Source organism: Myodes glareolus, chromosome 18 (assembly GCF_982192425.1).
Source record: "Myodes glareolus chromosome 18, mMyoGla1.1, whole genome shotgun sequence".
Taxonomy (NCBI): Eukaryota; Metazoa; Chordata; class Mammalia; order Rodentia; family Cricetidae; genus Myodes; species Myodes glareolus.
In genome coordinates, this window is record NC_142043.1 from 20,018,181 (window position 1) to 20,028,945 (window position 10,765).

Consider the following 10,765-nt stretch of genomic DNA (forward strand, 5'->3'; position numbering starts at 1 on the left):
ATTTTTCTTTGGGAAACAACACAAAAGAAAAATGAAAAAACAAAACAAAACAATACCTGAGGTGAACTGTCTTCAGAAGGATATTATCATGGGGGGGGGACCCTGAGTCAGCACTACTCTTCCTGGCTTCTGTAGTTCATGTGGGCTTGCTTACTGGTTTCTGCTGGGTCCTCTTATCATTGATATGTCTTGTCTTTGTCTGAGTCTATCATAGCTGGTTTTTCTCCATCTCTTCTCCTCCCAGGCTTCTACTGCTGGACTTTGTGTTCCCACTGCATAACTTTTCCTATCCTCCAGTAGCCCCCATCTCCACATCTCAGTGGGGAAAGTGGCTGACTGGCTCTCAGTTAGCTTTTACGACTTTCTGTCTTCAGTTCCAACCCATTTCCCCCATATATTCAATATTCCTAATGGAGACTTCTTTGCATTATCTGTCTGAGAGGTACAAGCTTCTTTCTTACCTTTCACAAGAGAGTCAATGTAAAATGAAACGCTAAGGATGACCAGAAATCTGTAATGTCTTAAAGAGGTCTTCATGGAAAATGTATTGAGCTGTATTTTCTTCCCCTTTTATTAATTCCTCATTGTTTTTCTGTTTGCAAACTCCATACTAATGCAGAGAATAGAAACTCAGTTGATCTTTGTCCTTAAGTGTTCGGGGAGGCCTCTTGTTCATTTCCTGACTGCCCAGACTCCCAAAATAATCACACAAAGCTATATTATTTAAAGCATTGCTTGGTCAATCACTTAAGTGTTCCCCAGGCAGGGTGCAGGGTTCATTCTCCTGTGTGCTGAGCTGGTGTAGGGCATGGCTAGTTCTTTCACTCTCTTGATCCAGGGACCAGCTCTCTCACTTGCGACAGGTAGTAAGGGGCAGAGGGGACGGGCATCTTTCCCTCACCTATGCCACCACATGGCAGACAAAATTTGGGGCAGCTCTCCTGCTCTCATGCCCTCAGGATCGGCTCACCTGCGTACCTGACCCCTACCTGGGTCAGCTCTAGTGTGCTTCCCAGGTGAGGTACCTGCCTGGTTAGGTTGGAGCCATCTTTCTCGAGTGCAGGACGTATAAACTCTTCCATGTGGGGTAGGGCCAGCATGCCTGCTACAATATCAAGCAAGGGGCAGGGCCTGTCATCCCAGGGCCAGTGAAGAACATGGTTGGCTCAGCACAGCATGGCTCCAATGACCCCACTGCTAACACCAACCATGGACATCACCGCAGACTCCCAGCTGCAGTAGAATCGCTACCCAGACATGACCCTTGGCATTAGCTCAAGCCCAGATACCACCACGGCCCTGGTGGTAGCATAGGCCCCGTAGACCAGCACAGCTCCAGCCACAGCATTGTCCCTGAGGAATCAACATGGTCCCAAGTGGCTGGCCAGACCTTGGTCATCCACAGAGCCTTTAGTGGCAACTGGGGTCTTGTCCCGCGCTACCGTCTCGCCCGCAAGAACCACGCGGTACACATAGGATACTTCTGCAGTAAAGCTTTAATGCCCCTTGGGAGAGCGGGCATCAGCCAACATGGCGGAGACACAGATAAGATGGAACCCATCCCTTATATAGGAAACAGACCCTGCTTTGGACGTGTCACTCTTTGATTGGTCAACTGCTCCCAGTCCCAGGTGATACCTTGGGAGTAGTGGAAAAATACCAACACGTGTGAGCTTTCTAGCTCACCTGGCGGTGCAGCGCCATCTATGGTGGAGAGTGTGGTTGCGGCCTTCTACATCTCCCCCTAATTTTACTTCTTTGCAGAAAGGCAACTCCCTAGGAAGGTAAAGATAGAGGTCGCACTTCCCAAAATGAAAACATTAAAATGGGCTTACACGGAATCTGTCCCTAGGCTCATGACACCTGGAACCTATCCGGCCTGCCCTCTGCCAATTTTCTGGGAAAGGGAACATACGGCAGGAAACCCTTATGCAGAACGACTTATCTCTCAGAGAGGGCTATTCTCTGTGCGATGCTTTTCAGCTCCACAACCTTCAGGGCTAGCTAAGCCAAGCACTCCACCCTGTGCCATGGACCACAGTCCTAGGGGTGCAGGAGCTGGTTGGCTTAAACCTTACTGCTTTAACAAGATAACCACATATCAGAAGAGGCTCCCTGTTCTAGGGCAGCCAGCGCTGTGCAAAAACCACTTTGTCCCTATGGCTTTGGGATTTGAGTCAGCAGACCATCCAGAGGAGAAACACTATTCCATAGCAGGACCATTCTAAAACATTTCCACCCCCACCCATTCTTTGAAGTAGGGGATGAAGGACACAATCCAGGACTGGAATCCTTTGGCCAGGCTTATGTCCACTCGCGTGGAGTTGATTGTCATGATGGACCATCTCAAGGAGGACAGCAAATCATCAAAATTCTCCTGCAAGATACAAAGACAATTCTCGGGACAAGTTAGCCACTTTTATAAAGTTCTCATATGGTACATTGGTTACACATAAGGCTGGAGTTTTCCATTCACAGCCCAACTGGGCAAGCTGCCATAAGATATCCACCTGTTCTTTATTCTACCTCTAATAGATGTATCTATGGTAGCCTGCTGATCCAGGGCTGTAGCCACTGTGGTAGATAACTGATTGAGGGTCTCTGTTTTTCATGGTATAGGCCATGCTGTCCCAGTGGCGCCTAGGAAAAACCCAGGCCCTGTTTGTTGATATTAGGTTTAAGATTTATTGGCTTCAGTATTTTTTGCTGGTACAGTGGCCTTGGGTTCCAGAGCCCGCCCGCCATCCAAGGGCTGTGTGCGGCCCTGGGCCTGCTCGCTGCGCAGCTCCCTGTGTTCCAAGCCAAGAAGTGGCGGCTCCACCCCCAGGCGCCCCTGCCTTCCCTGCGGGGCTAGCCTCGTTCTCTGAGGCTGTGTTGGTGGGGGAGTGTGGCGGGAGCCGACACCCAGACCGAGGCGGCACAGGCCGGCAACATCTCAAGGTCCGCGCCAGAGCCGCTGCGGCTCAAGGGGCCGATGGGAGAGGTGGCGACCAGGGCCGCTTTCCTACTAGCAAACTCTCAACACCTGTGCCACAGCAAAAGCGGCTGTAAACTCTTACAGATCCAGCCAACGACCCAATCACCCCGAAATCCAAGGGCCCTTCGCATCCATCTCCCTGCGGAACCCGAAACACCAGACAAGCCAAGCGTATACACAGCAATCTTTCAGGAGGACTTGAGTTCTTAAAATGCTAAGCAGTTCTTAAAAACTTAAGTCACACTATGTAGATGTAATACGGTACTGCCTGTTTACTGCGGCTAAACCTTAATTGCGCTTTTATTATGATAAATACGACCAGCCCTGCCTGAAGTCAGCGTAGCCAAATGGAACCAAGCCATTTTAGCCTCAGAGACCAGCACAGTTTTAGGTACATTGCAAGCCTTCTGGCCCGGCTGCCTGTGGCATTGCTCTCATTCTCGGTACAGCTGTGATACCCTCCAGGCCAGGCACCAACTGAGCCTGCGCAATATGCCTCCCACCATAGCCACAGAGCAAAGCTCCGCTCCAGCTGCCCTCCAGCCCCAGCTGCACCCACTCCGAGCCCAAACCTGTGTACGGAACTCAGAGAAGCAGACTTGCTGCTCTGCAAGGACCTCATTTAATCTTTTAGGGAATTTGGGCGTCGTTTAGTCTCTTTGGCTGCTTCCTGCTGAAATTGGGCCGTTGCATTCTTAGGGGTATACACTACAACATTTCAGGAGGTCTCGGTGATTCAAACCACATAAATCCCAAGTACACCCTTAGGCTCTCCTTTTCTGTGGAGATGAAAACAGAACCTCTTTCCCAAAACATCATATCCTTAGCAGTTTCTAAGTTTAAATATCTTTCTCCTATCCAGTACACAAAAGACAACACATATAACATAACATAAAGCTTTTGACCTTGTAAATCAGCCTTCTCCCCCATTTTTACTTTTTTAAAAATCACTGGGAGGTCCTTTTTAACTTATTTTCTTTTCTGTCTGCCCCATTCTTTACCGGAGGGTCATTTTTTAACTTATCTGGGTGCGCGCACAACCTCCCACTGCTGCTCAGTTTCTGATATGCTCTCTGGACTTTAGAGCGTACCTCTCTGAGCACGCATGCCTGCAGTTCTGAATCCTCCTTGTGTCCAAGGGGTCTCCGGCGGTGCAAAGTTCTTCTTTTTCTTCTTCTTCCCGGGTATCGGCACCAGATGTCCCGCGCTACCGTCTCGCCCACAAGAACCACGCGGTACACATAGGATACTTCTGCAGTAAAGCTTTAATGCCCCTTGGGAGAGCGGGCATCAGCCAACATGGCGGAGACACAGATAAGATGAAACCCATCCCTTATATAGGAAACAGACCCTGCTTTGGACGTGTCACTCTTTGATTGGTCAACTGCTCCCAGTCCCAGGTGATACCTTGGGAGTAGTGGAAAAATACCAACACGTGTGAGCTTTCTAGCTCACCTGGCGGTGCAGCGCCATCTATGGTGGAGAGTGTGGTTGCGGCCTTCTACAGGGTCTTGGACACCAACCCAGACTCCCTTGGAAAGGGTCATAGATCCAGATGTGACACTAGGCAGTGACCCGTGCCCAGAGGTCTCCATAGTTCCAGGTGGCAGCCCCAGCCACCCAGAGCAGCATGACCCTGGGCATGGCACAATCCTCAGACAATGGCATGGACTGAGGTGGCCCTCCTTATGGTCCTTGGTGACAAGAGGAGCCCCAGACACCAACTTAGATACTGGATGCTGTGGCATTATGGACCCAGAAGACACCATGGTACAGGGTGACAACACAGGCCATTTAGATCATGATATGCCTGGTGGCAGCATGACCCTTGTGGTTATGGTCCATATCCCAGACATCTATGTGGCCTTTGGTGGCAACCATGGGCATCTATACAGACCCTGGCTGTGATAGGACCAAAGACAGTCATTATTGTTATTTAAAAGGCGGGTGTGTTCCCTGGCAGGCTCGCAGAGCAGCCGCTAGTCCGACAAGGATGGCTGTGGGTCCCTGCAAGATCTCCAGGGTGGTAGGCTGGTCCCGCCATGTGGCGAGCGAGTCATGCGAGCGGGTACAGCGGATAAAAGGCTCACAGGACATAGTATTACTTAAAGAAGAGGCAGACATTTATTACCTAAAGAAGAGGGAAACAGAGAGACATGGAGAGAAACATAGGGAGAGACAGAGACACGTGTGCACAGGCCAAGAGACGGGGGACATAAGAGAAAGAGTTAAGATGGTGGCAAGGGAAGTCAGAAGTGGCTGGGAGTGGGCGTGGTTAGCTCTTAAAGGGACCAGACCCAAAGGAATAACATTCCCGGATCCTTTTTATAATAAAAAGTAGAAGGTTAGACATTACAGTTTGAAGGAATTGGGGCGGCGAATTCTCAAGACTGCTTCCGGCTGATTTGTGGGCGTTGTCTTTGCGGGTGGGGGGAGGGAGATCCAAGAGAAGGCTGGGTGCTGTTCACATCCTGGCAAAGTTGGTCTCTGTTCCCGACAGGTGTCTGTGGCATGAAAATATCTGGTGTCCCTTGTACCTGGTTAGGGTGTTGGCAGAACAGAGGACAAAGTTAAATTAAGAAAAAAATTTTTTAGACCCAGGGAATTGAGGGGTTATGTATCTGACCTGTTTACGGTGGGTTCTTTAATTCGGCTCCCTGGAACTCATAAGAAAAATAGAAGTTTTAGACATATACGTTGTATAATGGCTGTGACATATTTTCGTGTAATGAAAAGTATTTTTTATTTGTTGAGGCAACCTGGCAAAACTTCTCAGCTATCAAACTGTCAGAGATCTTTGAGAAAGATAAGATTTTATTTGAGTTACTGATTAAAAAATGACAGAGAACTTACTTGGTTGGCATCTAGAGCTACTCTTTTGGGTCCTCCCTGGTCGCTGAAGGTTGCATTTGACCTTTGTTGTTTAGTGCAGAGCCTGTCAGGCTTTAGAAGACGCTGTGGGCTAAGAAATCTGTAGGAAGACAGGCCTACCTTACCCTGGTCAGCTAGGCTGTCGATTCCAGTGATTCTGTCCACGTCTGGAGGTCTCCAGTTTAAGTGAAAGGCAGTTTTTGCCCAATGGTCAGCGCTTGGTAGTTGAAGCGAACTGCAGATGGATGTTGTTCTGTGACCATTTGTCTTCTGTCTTCTTGGAGGAAGCAGAGTGCTTGCTAGGAGCCAACCTGTCTCTTTTTGTTATGAAAAGTTTTTTAAATAATTAAATACTTAAATATCACATTCCCCAGATCTCTGAGCAGTTGAGGCTGTTTATAAGGTATAGCTGCAGTATAGAATCTGTCTGGAAGGTTGGGTTTGAGGTTGACTGTACTGGCTCTTAACAGGTAAGATCCATATTTGTAAAAAGACAGACAGAAAGAAAAAAAAACTGTTTGTAACATTAAGATTAGTGGTAGAACTGACAATGGTAGAGAATAGCTTAATATTAAATATAAGAGAGGTAAAAGTACATACCAGTTTAAAATATGAGACTCATGATTTTGTAGTCTGAAATGGGATGACATGAACAATCATTATATATAGAAAGATTGAACAGGAATTAGGCAAAGTGCACGCTTCTGATGGGTCCTATCAGAATCGTGTCACTGTGTAAAACACCTGTAATCAGAGTTAATGAGAGGATTTCAGTGAACACTGAGGAGCGGGAAGGGAAAGCAGGACATACATAAGAATGAGAGAGCTTGGTCACGTGATCTGGCTCTCAGTGAATCTAGCGATAAAGTCACCTGACCCCAATGAACATGGCGGCGGCCACGTGTTGCGGGGGAAAAGTTACAATTTTTGAGCTGTAAGGATTTTAAGCTTAATAAAGAGTGACCTAAAGGCGTGATCTGCCCTGTTGCTGAGCCGCCATGCCGAACCATAAGCCACAGAGGGGAGCAAAAGGCTGGAACTGAAAAAACTGTACCATGTCATGGCCAGCAGGAATTTTAAAAGCCAGGGGCTGCCTGCTGTGAGCGGTTGTTATTAAGAATGTGAATCATGAAAACCCGCGTAAACAGACAATTTAAAGACAGATAGGTGTGGAGGATTTTAAGTAAGGCATATTTAGGCTGGAACGACTTGATTTTCCAGGTCAAGACCGTGAAAACCCCACAAAAACCATGGCATCTCAGGCCTACGGGGAATGGCTCCCCGTTTAGGTGAGATGCAAATGAATCGACCACCCAGGACACGTGGGTGAGCGTTCCCAATCCACGTGTGGGGTGCTATAGGCCGAACCGGTTCATCCCTTCCATCCGTGAGAAAGATGAGAAAGAAGAAAAGAATGAAATAAGAGAGGAAGAAGATTGGAGGCCCCAGGCCCCCAGGTGCGGGAGTGCTGGGAGCTGGCCAGGCCAGCTGTCCCAGGCACAGGCTTAACAGGATGCAAACCGTAATGAACGCCAGCAAAGGGGCAGAGAAGTACCCCCTCCCCTCCAGCCTAGAAATACCGGGAGGACCGGTCAATCTCAGGTTAAAAAGGCTCATTTAAGCTGGCTGGAGTGGGGAAACTCACAATTAGAAGCCGGTGTTGTTTGTAGTCCAGGCAGTTGGAACACGTGGGTCGGTGTTGAGAAGGCCCTCGGTCCCGATTCAATCCCGGAAATTGGAGCGGATGAATCTCTCGAGTCCACGGCACCAATATTGTTCTTTAAAAGGCGGGTGTGTTCCCTGGCAGGCTCACAGAGCAGCCGCTAGTCCGACAAGGATGGCTGTGGGTCCCTGCAAGATCTCCAGGGTGGTAGGCTGGTCCCGCCACGCGGTGGGCGAGTCATGCGAGCGGGTACAGCGGATAAAAGGCTCACAGGACATAGTATTACTTAAAGAAGAGGGAGACATTTATTACTTAAAAGAAGAGGGAAACAGAGAGACATGGAGAGAAACATAGAGAGAGACAGAGACACGTGTGCACACGCCAAGAGATGGGGGACATAAGAGAAAGAGTTAAGATGGCGGCGAGGGAGGTCAGAAGTGGCTGGGAGTGGGCGTGGTTAACACTTAAAGGGACCAGAACCAAAGGAATAACAGTCATAGTCCTAGGCAGCAGCCCCAGTTCAGATGTCACCATGGCTCCAGGTGGCAGCTCAGGTTATCAACACTGGCATGGCTCCCACCAGCATGGCCATGGATACCAATATAACCCTATGCCTTTGATCTCAGGAGCCATAGATATCAACAAAGATCCTGGATGCAGCAGGGTCACAGACCCAGACATGGCCCTAGGTTTCTGCCCAGGTCTAGTCAATACCATGAGCTCAGTTGACAGCCCTGGTAACCCAAATTGGCCTGGCATTGACAGTGGCACAGTCCTCAGACACCAACATGATCACAGACCCTGAACATCACATGGGCCCTGGCGGCAGCATGGGTTAGGGACATCCACACAGACCCTGGCCACTGCAGGACCAGGGATCTTGACATGGTCCTCAGCAGCAGCTCAGATCAGGTTGCCACCATGGCCCCAAGTGGCCATGTAAGTCACCCAGTTTGACATGGCCTCCGCAGCAGTACAGTCCTTGGACACCAATGTGACCCCACTTCAGGCCCCTGCATGGCCTCCAGTGTTGACATCAACACACACAGACATCAACTCAGGCCTGGCTGCTCCAGGATCAAGACCCAGTCCTTGGTCAGAGCCCAGACGGAGCCATCTCCTTGCACTCAGGCAGCCAGCTGGCCACTCACGTCAGCCTGTTCCTCACCACTCTCACCTCACTGGATCAGCCTCTCCCCCGCCCACATGCCCTTCCACCTCTCTCTCTCTTCCTCCTTCCCTCCCTACACTAGGTACAATGGTACTTGATTGCCTGACACCAGAGGCACCAGGCAGAATGCTGGTTGATTGTGGTCCCTCAGACCCTAAAGTTTCAGGGGGCAACATCTGTGTCCATCACAGATTCAGACCCGGGTGGAGCCAGTGGCTTCTGTGTGTTTGTGTCCCCTGCAGACCCAACATACTTACTTTTGCTAAACAGAAACCATGGGAAGTGAGCACTTAGGCACAGCCTGAAGCCTTGGGGTGGAAAGCCCGGCAATTCAACTGATGAGGGGGCAGGACCTATTTGTGTTCATGTGCAGGCTCTTGAAGATCGCCTTATAGCAAGTATTCCTTCTAGATCTGAGGAAGAGGTGACATGTTAGACTTTCCCAATTTTTTGTGACGTACATAAATATCATTTTTATTATTATCTTTCAGTTTTTTTTAACTACTCTCCATTCTTCAACTTGATTTTGCTCCTTTAGCCAATGTTTGCATTCCTCACTCACAGATGAACTGTGACTATCCCATTGTTCCTGAGGATGCATAGGTCAGTTTTAACTACTGACAGAGTATTGTGGATTACTAGTTAAAGATGTGTTGCCTTCTTTTATGTTGCATTTGTTTAACTCTGTGAAGCTGTGTTATTTTGCCTGTCTAAAACACCAGATTGGTCTAATAAGGAGGTGAGTGACAAGTAGCTAGGCAGGAGAGATGCTGGGCGTGGCTGAGATGCAGAGAGAATAAATAGAAGAAGAGTGTGAAAGAGAGGAGCAAGAAAAGGAGAGTCCAGCCACTCAGCTGCACAGCCAGATGAGGAGTAAGAAGGAAAGAAAAGATATACAGAAATAGAGAAAGATAAAAGCTCGGAGCAGGCTTTCCATAGAGCAAAGAGTAAAAACAAAACAGAACAAACCCCTATGACAAAGCAATGCCTCAGCATCTCAACACTAATGACATCCTACAACGAAGACCTCATTCTTGGGTTTCAGTTGGTGGTTCAATCAGTCTTATCCAACCAGCCAGGGCTTGGGGGAGGAGCTATGTGCTACAACCCATGATTGGCAAGAATCCACATGGGGTGAGATGGGATTATAGAGCAGTTCTTAGAGAAGCTTAGAGAAGCTGTAGTAGGTAATCCAAAGTTTTACTTGGTAAAGTATCTTCTACATACTAAGCGCTTAGTAAGTGATGGTTATCACGAGAAAAGCAGTGGGTGATAGTTAATTCTCTTCTTAGACTCATTACCAAAGCCACCTCTTCCTAGAGACACCATGAAGACCTTCACATGAACAAATATGTAAGAGCCTCATTTTCTTCATATAGGATGATAGGCTATGTGATACCCCTCCAACTTGGAGTCTTTACTGAGAATGTTGTCATGGCTGGATCACTTTCTCTAATGGTTCCCAAACTCAATCAGTTGGTCAATCATAATCACGAGATCTCTAGGGAGAACTTACTTTGTTTTCCTAGCTATCTACTTCCTCCGACTGTCCTTCAAACGAAAGTCCTGATAGGTAACTCTCCTGCCAATTCCGTCCCTCTCCAGTAACTCCCATAGGAGTTTTTGATCTTAGTCTTCCCCATCTTTGAGGTCATATGTTCCTAAGGAGGAGGTAAGTTCCTTGTTTTATAGCTTTGGATTTGTTCAAGAAATTTAGCCATGTGTCTCTCCACTTGCTGTAGCTCTAATGGGGGATGCTTAGGAGTCGATGGTTATGGAAGGAAACAAATAGAGAGAAGACATGAAAGATGGGTTTTATGGAGTTCCAGCCACTTGTCTTAGTTTAAAGATGCAGTTATGTGAATGCAGATTGAAAATCTCAGTAACCTATGGTATTGATGAAACCACTCCCATTTTGTCAATGGAGAAACTGGCATGTGTATTAAGCCCCTCAGGACATTCTAATATGAAGCAGTAGGGTTGAATAATTCATTAGATATTTTAATTCTGAATTTTGAAATAGTGTTTTTCCACAAACTATTGCTTTCTCTACATTTGTTTCACTTGACTTTTCATGTGTAGA

General features: G+C 48.0%; 1 long non-coding RNA gene across 1 annotated transcript; it reads right to left on the minus strand.

The window, feature by feature from the left end:
• Window positions 1-1,478: 1,478 nt before the first annotated feature.
• Window positions 1,479-8,372, minus strand: LOC148119092 (uncharacterized). Its single transcript, XR_015735437.1, has 2 exons — window positions 7,494-8,372; window positions 1,479-6,481 (listed from the first exon to the last, which is right to left on the minus strand). It is a non-coding gene; the product is annotated as an uncharacterized LOC148119092 (long non-coding RNA).
• Window positions 8,373-10,765: the final 2,393 nt, after the last annotated feature.